This window comes from Ambystoma mexicanum, chromosome 5p, assembly GCF_040938575.1.
Source record: "Ambystoma mexicanum isolate Mex_15411 chromosome 5p, UKY_AmexF1_1, whole genome shotgun sequence".
NCBI lineage: Eukaryota > Metazoa > Chordata > Amphibia > Caudata > Ambystomatidae > Ambystoma > Ambystoma mexicanum.
The window spans coordinates 234,209,682-234,221,913 of NC_090930.1; positions in this window are offsets into that span (position 1 = coordinate 234,209,682).

Below are 12,232 nucleotides of genomic sequence, written 5' to 3' on the forward strand. Positions count from 1 at the left end.
AACCCCTCTCTCCGCACACATCTTCTTCAATGTTTCAGATTTCGAAGCATTTAAGGTTAACAAAGTATTCGTTTCCATACTGTTGATAGGACTATGGCCTTTTTAACGTTATATTCAATACTTTACTGCGTGTCCTGGTTGGAATAACCTGAAAACGCCTTAGCTCGTGCGCAACACTAGATACCTTCAGTCGTATCCCACCGCTGCCACCAATTTGTTAAGACGGATTTCTGAACTCTGTCCTGGTGGCGCAGAGGTTCAGAAGGCCAACCTAATTACTTGGAACAGGGTAACCTCTGGACAAGCCAGACCAATCAAGGTAGCGATCGCGGCGGTCAAGACTAGGTCTCAAGAGGGGTGAGGGTGACTGAAAGCCCGCAATGAGCACACAAAGCAAGAGCGCTTACAAACTACTCCAAACAGTTGTTTATATCAAAAATAGATACACATTTATTATAAGGCCTTGAAACTAATAACCACAGTAAAAGCAGCAATATACAACGATATTAAACCAACACATACACTATCCACCCAATATATATACAGAATACACAGTTTCACAGCATTAGCAGCACGAAATATGTTATCCACCTGCAGGGGAAGGAAAACAGGCAGTGCGAACCAATGCGAGTGATATGTCCGCCTTCTGAGGCCCCTAACTGGATGGTAGTCCAATCCCTACGAAGAGTGGAGCCTAGCGCTCAAAAGTACCTGCACACGCCGGTGCCAATGGGCAGAAGGTGAAGCTCTTCGGAGGACGTTGAACAGCTCTGTAGGGAGCTCTAATGAAGGAGAACACGGTCCGCGACTCTAGCGCAGCCTCCACTGTGAGGCAGAAGCAGGGCGCGAGTACGGACAAGGGGTGCTGTATTCACAGCGGGGAAAAGCAAGGGGCACTGCAGGAGGGCGACCAGATCCTAGCTAATCTACTCACCGGTCCCCGAAGCAAGCAGGCCCGAGCTTCTCCTCGATAGATGCAGCTTCTGGCAGGTTCTGAAGAGCAGGGAACGTCTCGTCGTCGTGCAGAGTAAAAAGACGTCCCGATCGAAGAAACAAGCACAGTTTTGTCGCCACAGCAGGGCAACGGAACGGCCGGGTGTATTCAAGCCAAACGAGCACTGCTCACCTCTAGCTTAGGGTTGCTAAGCAAACGAAGCGTGTGAGCGTGCCCCGGACTCAGAATACCACCCAACCTGTCGGCGATTACAGAGCAGGCCTCCTTAGTAAGCTGGTCAGTCAACTGGATGGCCCAGAGACACTTCCGAAGGCTTACAGCAGGAGTTGATGAAGGTGCCGGGAATAGCTGGTCCTGCTATTCCAATAGGTCGAAGCGCCAGTACAGGCCTTCTTGTTCGATCTTAGGTGGAAAGGGCTTCACCGGACGACAGCAATGAGGAGCAGAAGTTCTTCAGGGGGTCACCAGTGATTCCTCGGTCCAGCCTCGTGTTCGCAGGATACTTGGCTCCTGTATCCCTGGGTTCGTAAGAACTCAGGAGATCGACCTGGCAGTGGTGTTTCCAGCTCCCTCTTATCCACGGTTCCCTTCGCGCCAAAACGGAGGGGAGCCAATGGGAGATCCGCTCATCAACACACATACCATACGTGGACCAATCACGGACCACAGTGGTCCCAGGCATTCACACCACCCTAGACTCTCTGGCACCCAGGATGTGTATTGGGACCAGACAGCCCAGCCCACATCCTGGGGGCACTCAAACGACATGTAGAAGCCCGCGAAAGCAACCGTGTTTCGCGGGAAACTACATGCCCAAATAAGGAAGGCCCCGGGTCGCCTGACCCGGGGGAAGGTAAAGGGAGCAAGACGGACAGTGGACGAGACAAAGGAGCCTCGTGGTCCGGCCATTTTGGGTAGCCGGGCCACCCTTTTGTGTTCGCGGCAAAAAGGTGCTCAGAACGGCAAAAGGAGCTCAAAATAAACCAAATGATCGCTGCCACCAGCCCAGTCCCTGAATGACTTGCACCGATCCAAAAACCATCCTACAAGAGTGTCTAGGGTCTGTAGAAGGCTAGAGACCCAAGAGAGCTGTAACTTAGCTTACAGTGCCCTCTTGTGTCGTGTTGCACTAAAATGGCGACACGATAAAAGAAACTACGGGAAACAGCGTTCCCCGGTACTGACTGTCTTAAGGGCATGTCAGTTTCCCCGTAAGAAAGGAGCGAAAGCCCAGAGGAGTACAGCAGAAGGCTGCACTTCTCTGGCAAAGTCAAGAAAACAGGTTGAAAACAATAGCAAAAAGTTTAGGGGTTGCCACATGGAAGGAAAGTTCCCTACAATAACGAAATCTTTCCTAACAACGTGGTCGCAGCTTAACACTTCATGAACTTGCTCTAGGAGAAATGGAGTCAGGCCTAATATTCTAGTTTCTCTGTGCTGATCATTTGGAATCTTCAAGGCCTAAGAATGATTACTGTATTCCCTTGTTCCCTTCCAGCATTGAAGTGCATTGAAGCCCTTCACCCATATATAAGCACTGTATAAATAAACATTAAATAAATAAATAAATTTGCTTTGTTATTGTGTTTTGTTGTTCAGTGGATAAATATTCAGGAAGATTTCAAGTTTCTGTAAATTTCTAGGACTTGAGTTCCTTATGAAATCACACCTGGAATCTCAAACAGATATCCATAGACAATGCTCTCGCAGTCAAAAGGGACAGGATTGCTGATATGATATGGCATTTATAATGCACCTATACACAAGTTTATCAAGGCGCCAGGTGCTGGTGATGGACAGTACGACAGTTAAAGATTTTCGGGAAAATACTGTACTCACCACTTCCAGGACATGTAGTTCTGTCGTGATGTAAAGGTCTGAATGTTCATCCTCTGTTGCCATAGAGAAATAAGGTTTCAGTAAATCTATTGAATGTCTGCAATCAAGGAGAATGCAAGTAGAACTGATAGACACCTACAGGCACACAAAACATCAATTTGATATATGGTATGTCGCAAAATCAATCCCCCCAAAATGATCAGCTGCTAGTAAAAAAAAGGTTGAAATTAAATTTTTAAATGCTTCGTCTATGAGCAACCATCTTTGGTGGAGTTCAAAAACTTGTGAGGGTTCTGTGACATTCAATGCTCCAGATTGTTGAAACGTGCACTCTTGGGAGGAAAATGTGCATTTTCAAAATTGTGTACATAGACCTTTGAGTAAGGCGCACAGGTGTAAGAAGAAGTAGTTGGTCCAAGGCTGTCCTCCTCACACAGCCCTTGAAAACATTTTGTGTGGCAAAACACTTACCAGAGATTTGAAGGGCCTGACATAATTTTGCCAGACTTTTGATTTGGAAGTTTACAATAATATGTGTCTACAGCACAGGCCTAAAAGGTTGTATTTCAGCACAGATCGTATGGAGGTCAGAAAAAGACTGGCTGTACTTGCACACAATGAGAACATTGATAGGGAACAAGCATGGCTTTTACACAGAAGAACAAAACAATGGGTGGCAAAGCCAATATTATTGCAGATGGAATTTGACTTTGTGAAAGATCTGACGTTTACTGTGCTGGCCATATAAACTCACAGACTGGCACCCAGAATATCTTTCCAGGGCCAAGTCTATGCCACAGGATATTGCTAATGTGGTTTGTCCTCCAAAACTTAAAAAAGTTGACTTCAAGATTGAAATGAGGTTTTGTGGTGTTTACAATTTCATCCAAAGCAAGTTTCAATCATTTACTTTATTTATATGCAGTTGTGTCTCTTCTTTTGTATCAGATGTGTATTTTTTTTTTTAAAGGTTTGTAATAAACCAAATAAAAAGAATGAAAAAAAATATAAACATTTCATCCAGAGCAAGTTTCAATCATGTACTTTATTTTGTGAAACTGTATTGATGTAAAAGAAAACAATCAGCATGAGGTTGAACCTGCATGGTCCTTAAATCAATAACACGTAATGCATGGATGAGATGCATAATAACTGTTACAACAAATAAGACCAACTCAGTAAGTTGGCAAAATGTCTCTCCCAACGATTTTATTATCAATTCTCTAAAACAGGGAGTTACAACAGACATCAACGGACGTTCACTCGTGTTCTCTCAAACATGTTAGGTAAAAAACACATTTATATTCTAAAAATCCATCAAATGTGACATCATACTATGTGGCAAACAAAACAAACTTATGAGGGGGTTGTGATACACTCAAAGGAAGCATCTAAGTATACTTTCTATATAGGGACGGGTTGTGATTGGGTCTCTACAGTCAGGTGGACAACTTATGCCCACCTCTGGTGCAAGTCATCTTCAACAGTTATTAAGTACACAGTTTATCATTGGCTCTCAAACTGTAAGGCCCTTTGTTATATTCCCCTCTACAATTGGTTGGCACACTTGTACCCTTCTGGAACATTTGGCTCACTAGCAGCACGTAAGCTGGCACCGCAGGTTCCAGTGGGTGGACTTGACCATGTCTCACCACAAAATTAGCCCAAAATCTCTCATCACTCATGCATTCTGCCATACAGATTGTCATTGAATTTGGCCTTGCAAAGTATCCTTGCTCCTGGGAATAAAAGATCTGGTCTGCACGCCCAACTCCTATTGGTTCCATGTAATTATGTCACCACAAAATATCGCCATGCAAAAATATCACCGAAAAATGGCAGTTTTTGTGGCGACATTATTGCATGGAACATGCGGGGGACACACCCGCAACCCCCAAACTTTTTTTTTTTTTTTATTTCTTGTTTTTTTGCCCCTGTCCCCATATATATGGTCACCCAAATAATATCGCCACAACATTTTCCTGCCGATATTATTTATGGCGACCATATATATATATATATGGTGATATTATTACCTGATACCCTCCTATTTCCATACTTGGCTCATGTGACAGGAGACTGTATTTTGGCCTGTTTTGCAGCATTTAATTGTCTTCAATTAATAAGGTTTGCACTCGTGGTCTTCTTTCTTTGTACCTTAACAAGGGCTCATTCAGCCTCTCACGGTTCCGTTCTTATAACCATATATATAACCAATTCTTGGCTACTTCATCCTTTGACACCAGGCCTTGCAGCTCTTTCAGGCCTTTCCATGATATTTGCTTCATGTTGCTGTGACACATACTTCTGATTCTTCCTTCTCCGTGGCTCTAAGATTTCTAAATATGTTACACTGATGTCCAAAATTCTAAATAATGGTGGCACCACCTGCAGTCTATTCACTATGTATAGCTAGCGTTAAGATCACTTAGTCTACTTGCGTTGCTGCATCTGTAGAGTTATAAAATGGCTTGCATTTTCGGCAAGTCTCTTCACATGTGCAATTTTCATTCCATATATTAAAGTTTACATGATTCTTTATCTAAATCTAAACATCATTTTTCTTCAGCCACTCTTCACAGTGCGTCACGCTCGCTTCTTGTGATGTCACCACTTCTCTTGTTCCCATCTTCATATTCCTTCAGGGTCTACTCCAAGAGATTGTCATCTCTAAGCGGACACATCATATAGGGTTTTCTAAATGGATACCTTTTCTCAAAGGCTCTCTGTGGAATTGGTACAATCACTGGTGTTGTGCGTGTCATGAATTCTGGCTTCCAGCATATAAGTGGGATGGGGCGGGTCTTCCTTAAGAGGCATTCAACTGCTCCTCTACACTCCCCTCAATGGTTGATTCATTAACCACTCCTTCACCAGTCTCCATATCTTGGGACTTTTTCTTGAAAACGTGCTCTTTGAAGTCCAGATCTTTATAACTCCCTTCAGGGACCCTGCTGATTTTACATGTTCATCAACACTCCAGGGGCCTCATTACGAGTTATGCCGGTAAGGGAAAAATGATGCCGGTATGTAAATAACGGCATCATTTAACGTTCCGTAGCATTCTGACCCACAAACCCGGTATTAACGGCACCGTTATTTATGGTGCCGCTAATAGCGGTATAGGCACGTACACGCGCCTCCTCAGGTAGTAAATACCGGCATGCCGGTAATAGGGGGCAATCACAACCCACGCAAACATGCAAATACCGGCATCGCGAACACGGTAATAACGGGCTGCATGATGCTGGAAAAACAGGCATCGCGGACCACCCGCAAACAGCAACCAAGATACAAGGCAGCTGCCGCAGGTGCACAAAATCCCCACAGGTGGAGTCAAAGGAGGCTGTGCCAGTATGAACTGAGCACACCCACACACCACAACCCCCCCCACAGGTGTAGGCAATGCAGAGTGGCCCAGTACAAAAGGAGCACACCTACACACCACACCCCTTCCTACACCAAAATGCTACCACTAGCATTTGCAATCATGGCGCAGGAGGACATGCCTATACTGCTACAACTACAGCAACAACAGCAACAACAACCTCCCGTCCCGGGAGGATAGCTCAGTGGCAGCGTGCGCGTCTTGGAAGCAAGACGACACGAAGCAACAACAGGTTTGATCCCCGGGTCCGCGCTTAGAAACCTCTGGGTGTTTAAGCGCGTTATAAATACGTAACTAAGACAAAAAAACAACACAATTACACAACTAAGAAAAACAAACAATTCCTGTAACAGCGCCTCGATGCCTGTGGGCTGTGTGAGCGCTTTATAAATGTTAAATAAAAAAAAATTAAAAAACAACTACAGCAGCAAGAACAGGCAGCACAGAGGAGACGCAGGAGGAGACGGAGGGTGAGACAGGCCCAGCAATTACCACCAGCGCAGCCACCAGCGCCTCGTAGGCAGCCACCAATCCCTCGCACCAGACCCAGCCCATTCAACCTAACCCCTGAGCAGATCCACACCCTGTACCGGTTGGACCGTGACACCATCACCACCATAGTGGACATGATACACAACGACATTGCCAGCCACATACAAATACGCACTGCCATCCCCCCACTACTGAAGGTGGTGTCTGTGCTACACTTCCTGGCCACAGGCACCTACCAACACACAGTGGGCCAGCTGCATGGCATTTCACAACCACTATTCTCACGCATGCTGAACCAAGTGCTCGATGCCCTCCTGAAGCACGCAAGCACCCACATATCCCTACCACGGACTGGCCAGGAGATAGCCAAACCAAAGTAGGCTTCCATGCACTGGCCGGCATGCCCAATTGTGTTGGTGCCATCGACTGCACCCATGTGGAATTGGTAGTCCCCCATGCCATATAGGCGGTGTACCGCAATCGCAAGCAATACCACTCAATCAATGTGCAAATGGTATGTGACTCCAGCAAAATCATCACCCATTGCTGCGCCAGATTTCCTGGATCCACACATGATGCCATGGTACTCGCAACTCCACGCTACCCCGTCACATGGAGCGACATGCTGAACCACGTGCCTGGCTGCTCGGTGAGTTAGCTGACACAAGCATGTACTGCAACTGTATCCTGAACATGGCGAAGTGAGCCAGAGGTAGATCCATACTTGTTTGTGGACACGGTTTAGTTAACTAAGAACATCCCTACACTGTGTTTAGTGTTAGATGTGAGTGCAAGCAAAGGTTTTGACACAGACACTTTTTTGGTTTGGACTTAGAGGCACAGACTTCCATTAGTTTATTTAGGTAGGGAACATGCCACCTTAGTTATAGAGCAGGAAAGGCGCTAAACAAACCCAAAACCTTCAATAAAGGTCATAAGAAACTGTTGTGAAACTGTTGCTCTTGCTGCCTCGGTCAGTGACCCCATGCACTGCCTGAATGCAGACGTGGACGCCTCCACGGCTGCTGTATTTGCGGCAATGGCCGTGGTTATGGCCTTCATGGCCTCATTACCGGCAAGGACCTGTTGCTGCATTATCTGCAGAATCTCGTCTTGACGGGCCTCCACCCTTGCCAGACGGACCTCAAAGGGGGTTTCTGTCGCAGGTGTACCGGTGGAGGGCTGGGTGGTGGAGGGCTGGGTGGTGGAGGGCTGGGTGGCGGAGGGCTGGGTGGCGGAGGGCTGGGTGGTGGAGGGCTGGGTGGCGGAGGGCTGGGTGACAGAGGGCTGGGTGGCAGAGGGCTGGGTGGTGGCAGGCACCTGCGTGGGGCCCTCGTCCTGGGCACTGTTGTCCTCAAATATGCCGATGTCCGAGTCCCCTAGGTCGGAGTCATGGAGACATGGGTCATCCAGGCTCTCTGTCTCTGCAGGGGGGGAGGAGGGGCCAATGGGTGTTGGGCTGGGCGATCCCGAAAATTCTTCGGCCTCTTCAACCACCTCTGTGGACAGGACGTCTGTGGTGGCCGGCGGTACAGCTGGCACTGTCGCAGCAGGTGCCCCCTGCAGAGATGATGCCTTGCGTGGCACACTGGGAGTGGTCAGAGGAAATTTTTTGGAGGAGGGGGTTGCAGTGTCCCTGGTTCCCTTGCTTGCACTGGATGTGCCTGGCCCCCTGTCCTGGGTTCCACCTTCCTCATCGGTGCCTGGGGGATAGAAGAGATGCAGGTCATCAGTGAGATTGCCAAATGGCAGCTGTGATTTGTGGCAGTGTTATATCTTGATACATTCAGGCATGATTTCATTTCTGTTGTGTGGCATTTGGTGTACTGAGGGGACATGTTGGCAATGATTGCATGGCTGGTCGCAATGGATTGTCTAGGTGTGGGGGGGACATGGGCATGGATGGGTTTACAGATTTCACGCAGCATGCGTGTGGTGCAGGGGGTGGCAATCAATATTCTGTTGGTGAGTTGATGTTGCCTTGGGTATGGGAATTGCCTTGCCTATTCTGACTCCCATCTCACTTGTGTCACATCATGTTTTGTTATAGGTGGATGAGATGGTTCACTCACCTTCCTCTGTTGTAGTAGCTGCCCCGTACTCCTGCTCTTCAATCCCCTCGATGGATTCTGGATTGATGAATCCACTTGCAATCTCCTCCCATGTGGTGAGCTTAACAGGGGAGTGTGTGCCACCGCCTGTCGCCATTGCGGCCCTCCGGTTCTCCGCAAGGATCTTCCGCACACGGAGGCGGAGGTCGTCCCAGCGCTTTCTGCAATCCCAGACACTCCTTGGGGTAACCCCCACTGCTGTTACCCTCTGCGCAACCTCCTGCCACACCTGTTTTTTATGCATTTGGGCCACATGCTTCAGGTCCGTGCTTCGGATAATGTCAGCATGCTGTTGTAGGGTTTCCGCTAGCATTGTCAATTCTGCATCTGAGAAGCGCTGCTTCCTCTTCCTTTGTTTCCTTTGTTTGCTTTTTCCGGTGGCCTTTGACATCCTGGTTCTGTTTTGGCACTCAACAACACGGGTGTAGTGGTAGTAATGGAGGATGGCAATGGATTGTGTTTTTAAAGATGGCCGCCGGCCCATTTCCCGTTCCTGCGCGATGACGTAATTTCCGGGTCTGTTTTTTGCGAACACGGTAATACCATGGTGGTATTACCGTGCCGGTATTCACGGGTTAGTGTGAGGCGGTAGCGCAATGGGTGGGCCCCGCGATGCCGGTATAGGGGACTTGGAGGCCCTTTACCGGCATGGCGGTGTTGCCACTACCGGCATGGGGGAACGCGCGTACTCGCGCACTCGTAATGACCCGCTATTAGCGGGTTCATACGTGCACGGACCCGCTCATTCCGGCATGCCGGTAATGAACACGGTTTTACCGGCATACTCGTAATGAGGCCCCAGGTCTTGTAGCTGCACTGTCCATTCAGACTGCAATACACCCATGGTCCCACATACTTCTTGTGATTTATTGGATGCAGGAACTTTGTTCCCTAGGTGCTAAGATGCTGGCCTCTATATATTTTCTGATCTCTTCATCTTTCAATTCCTTTGGCCCAAACCTTGATTCAACATCGATCAAGATCTTCATTCCTACGGCCTTATTTGGTGTCTTCTTACACTGTGTGATTATTATCCTGATCACACAGAATCCAAACATCACCATCACTAGTATTGCTCCAAGAAGTTTAAAGATATTCACCATCTATTGTGGAACCCATGAGAAGAAAGACTCAAACCAGTTATCATCTGCAATATCTTCTGTCTCATCTTCCATCTGATTGTGCAGTTTCATCAGCAACGTTATGGCCTCTGTCAAGGTCCTATTTTCATCATTGTGAGTAGGTAAGAACGTGCAACATGATGGCCCGATTTTGGTGCAAACTCCTCCATCCATTGATGTGATTACGTCAAGGACATATCTATTCTGAAGGGTCATTAGTCTTATGATCTTCAATGCTTCCGTGATAGCATTGGATCCCTTTATGGTAGTGTTGATAATCCACAGGAGCTCCCAGTGAGTGATTTGCAAACACTAATCATTGGCCATCATCTGGATCCCAGGCATAACAAGATTCATGAAGATTAAAGCAGACTTTCTGAACAAGCTGTGCTTGTATGGGATAGCATTTAAGGCTTTTATTGATTGAACTGAAAAGTAATTCTCCCTCTTTGTTCACTTGAGAAATTCAAGTAATCTTCTCCTCAAATGAGCATCCACTTTTGGAAACTCTCCAATATTCAGGTCACTCTGAGGAATCACTAATGCTGGAACATAGATAAGCACTATGGAGCACATAACACCCCAATCTTTGAGCAGCTTCATGTAGGCTCTGGATTCACAAGACCAACAATGATCCATTAGGACGACTGTCCCTTCCTTCATGCCTGGTACATCAAAATTTCACCCACATTGGTGATTCTCTCCAACTTTCCTTGTAGCATTATTTCAGAAACACTCTTTAGAGGCAGTATCTATAATGACCCGCCTTTGTCGTTGACCCATGTCAACAATTTCATAATATTCGGTCGTTGATTCTTGCGTTCATTTTCTGCAGTATCTATAACTGGCTTGTACTTTCCAGTTAGTGCTGCTGCTTTACAGATAAGCAGGCCACCAACCCATCCTTCTGGAGTCAGCACTGTTCCTTTAATTTGCAATTGACCTCTTTCCCAGTGTCTTGGTATCTCTTCTTTATTCCTGCCTCGACAATTTTGCATCTTGTTTTCTTCTATCCTGATTCATGCTCCAGTTCTACTAGGTTGTACATATCTGATTATCCGATGCCTTTTTTCTGGTTTCTCTCTTATCTTTAAATCTTGCACACAATTATCTTCTTTTTGAGATGTCTCTTTATTTATCCATACCATGGATGCTGTTCTGCCTCAGAACGGTCATCTTGTCTGGCAAAGTGAAAGATGCGTCAGGCAATGAGCTTTTTGCACTGGTACTTCTGAAGCTATGAACAATCTGAAAGTTACCCAGGCATAAGGTATGAGAGTGCAGACATAGTGTTTATTCCTTCATTGTCCTCCTATCCACTCCTCCTGTGTCTCCCTAACAACATGTTTTCAGCCCATGGAAACAACTCTAAAGCAGCCTCATAATGGGGAGACAACACAAAGGGCCTTGACTCATTGGGAATGGGCAAATCTACAAGAGTTCCAGATCTACAAATCAGAAGAAACAAAAAACATAACGCATAATGGTGCGTATGTATAGCACGAACCAACATATTCATCCCCAACATTTGTGCCACAATGGAGTTTCTTGAGCTTGCTCATTCTATGAAATTGTACCAGCTTCAAACATTTCTAATTTGTACTGAAATTTAATGAAGGAAAAACACATTACTCCGGCAACTGTAATGCATTTGGTAGCTGTAGAAGTTCTTGTACTATTGCTACAAGCAACCCTCTGATTACAGGGCCATTTTTAAGTTCCTACATAAAAGTGTGGATGTCCACATCTCTTCTGATAAGAGCAGGATAACTTTGAAGGATAAACACAAAAACAGCAAGTGTGAGTCTGTGAGCATCCCCTTTAGACAAGATCATAGACTCAGCTAAAAAAATATTCAGTAAGAAACAAATCAGGGTACTGCTCACGTTTCCAATTCTTAACCAAGTGTTGTCATTTAGGCATAATCATGATACATCAGCATTTCTCTAAAGTTTATTTTCAAAGATTCCTGTGACTCAAGCAAAGAGTTGCACGTCTGCTATAATAGCTATAGCGAGTGACCACAAGGAGTCACAGTCCAAATGCAAATCTGCATTTATTAGTAAGTAACTTTGTTATCCTTCTTCTTTGTCATCGATCGAGTCTGCACACGCTGAAATTCTTCTTCTTGACTTGCATCTGGATCAATGACTGGGTGTGCTGCAGTCTCACCAGCGTATAGCTTGACGTTGTTCAGATGTATCCATGCTCATCTGCCTTGGACTTTTACTCATGATGGAGTAACATTTTCGACAATGAAAGGGACGTCAAATCTTGACTTGTGCCACTTCCTTGTTTAGTTTTTAATTAGCACTGTGTTGCCAAA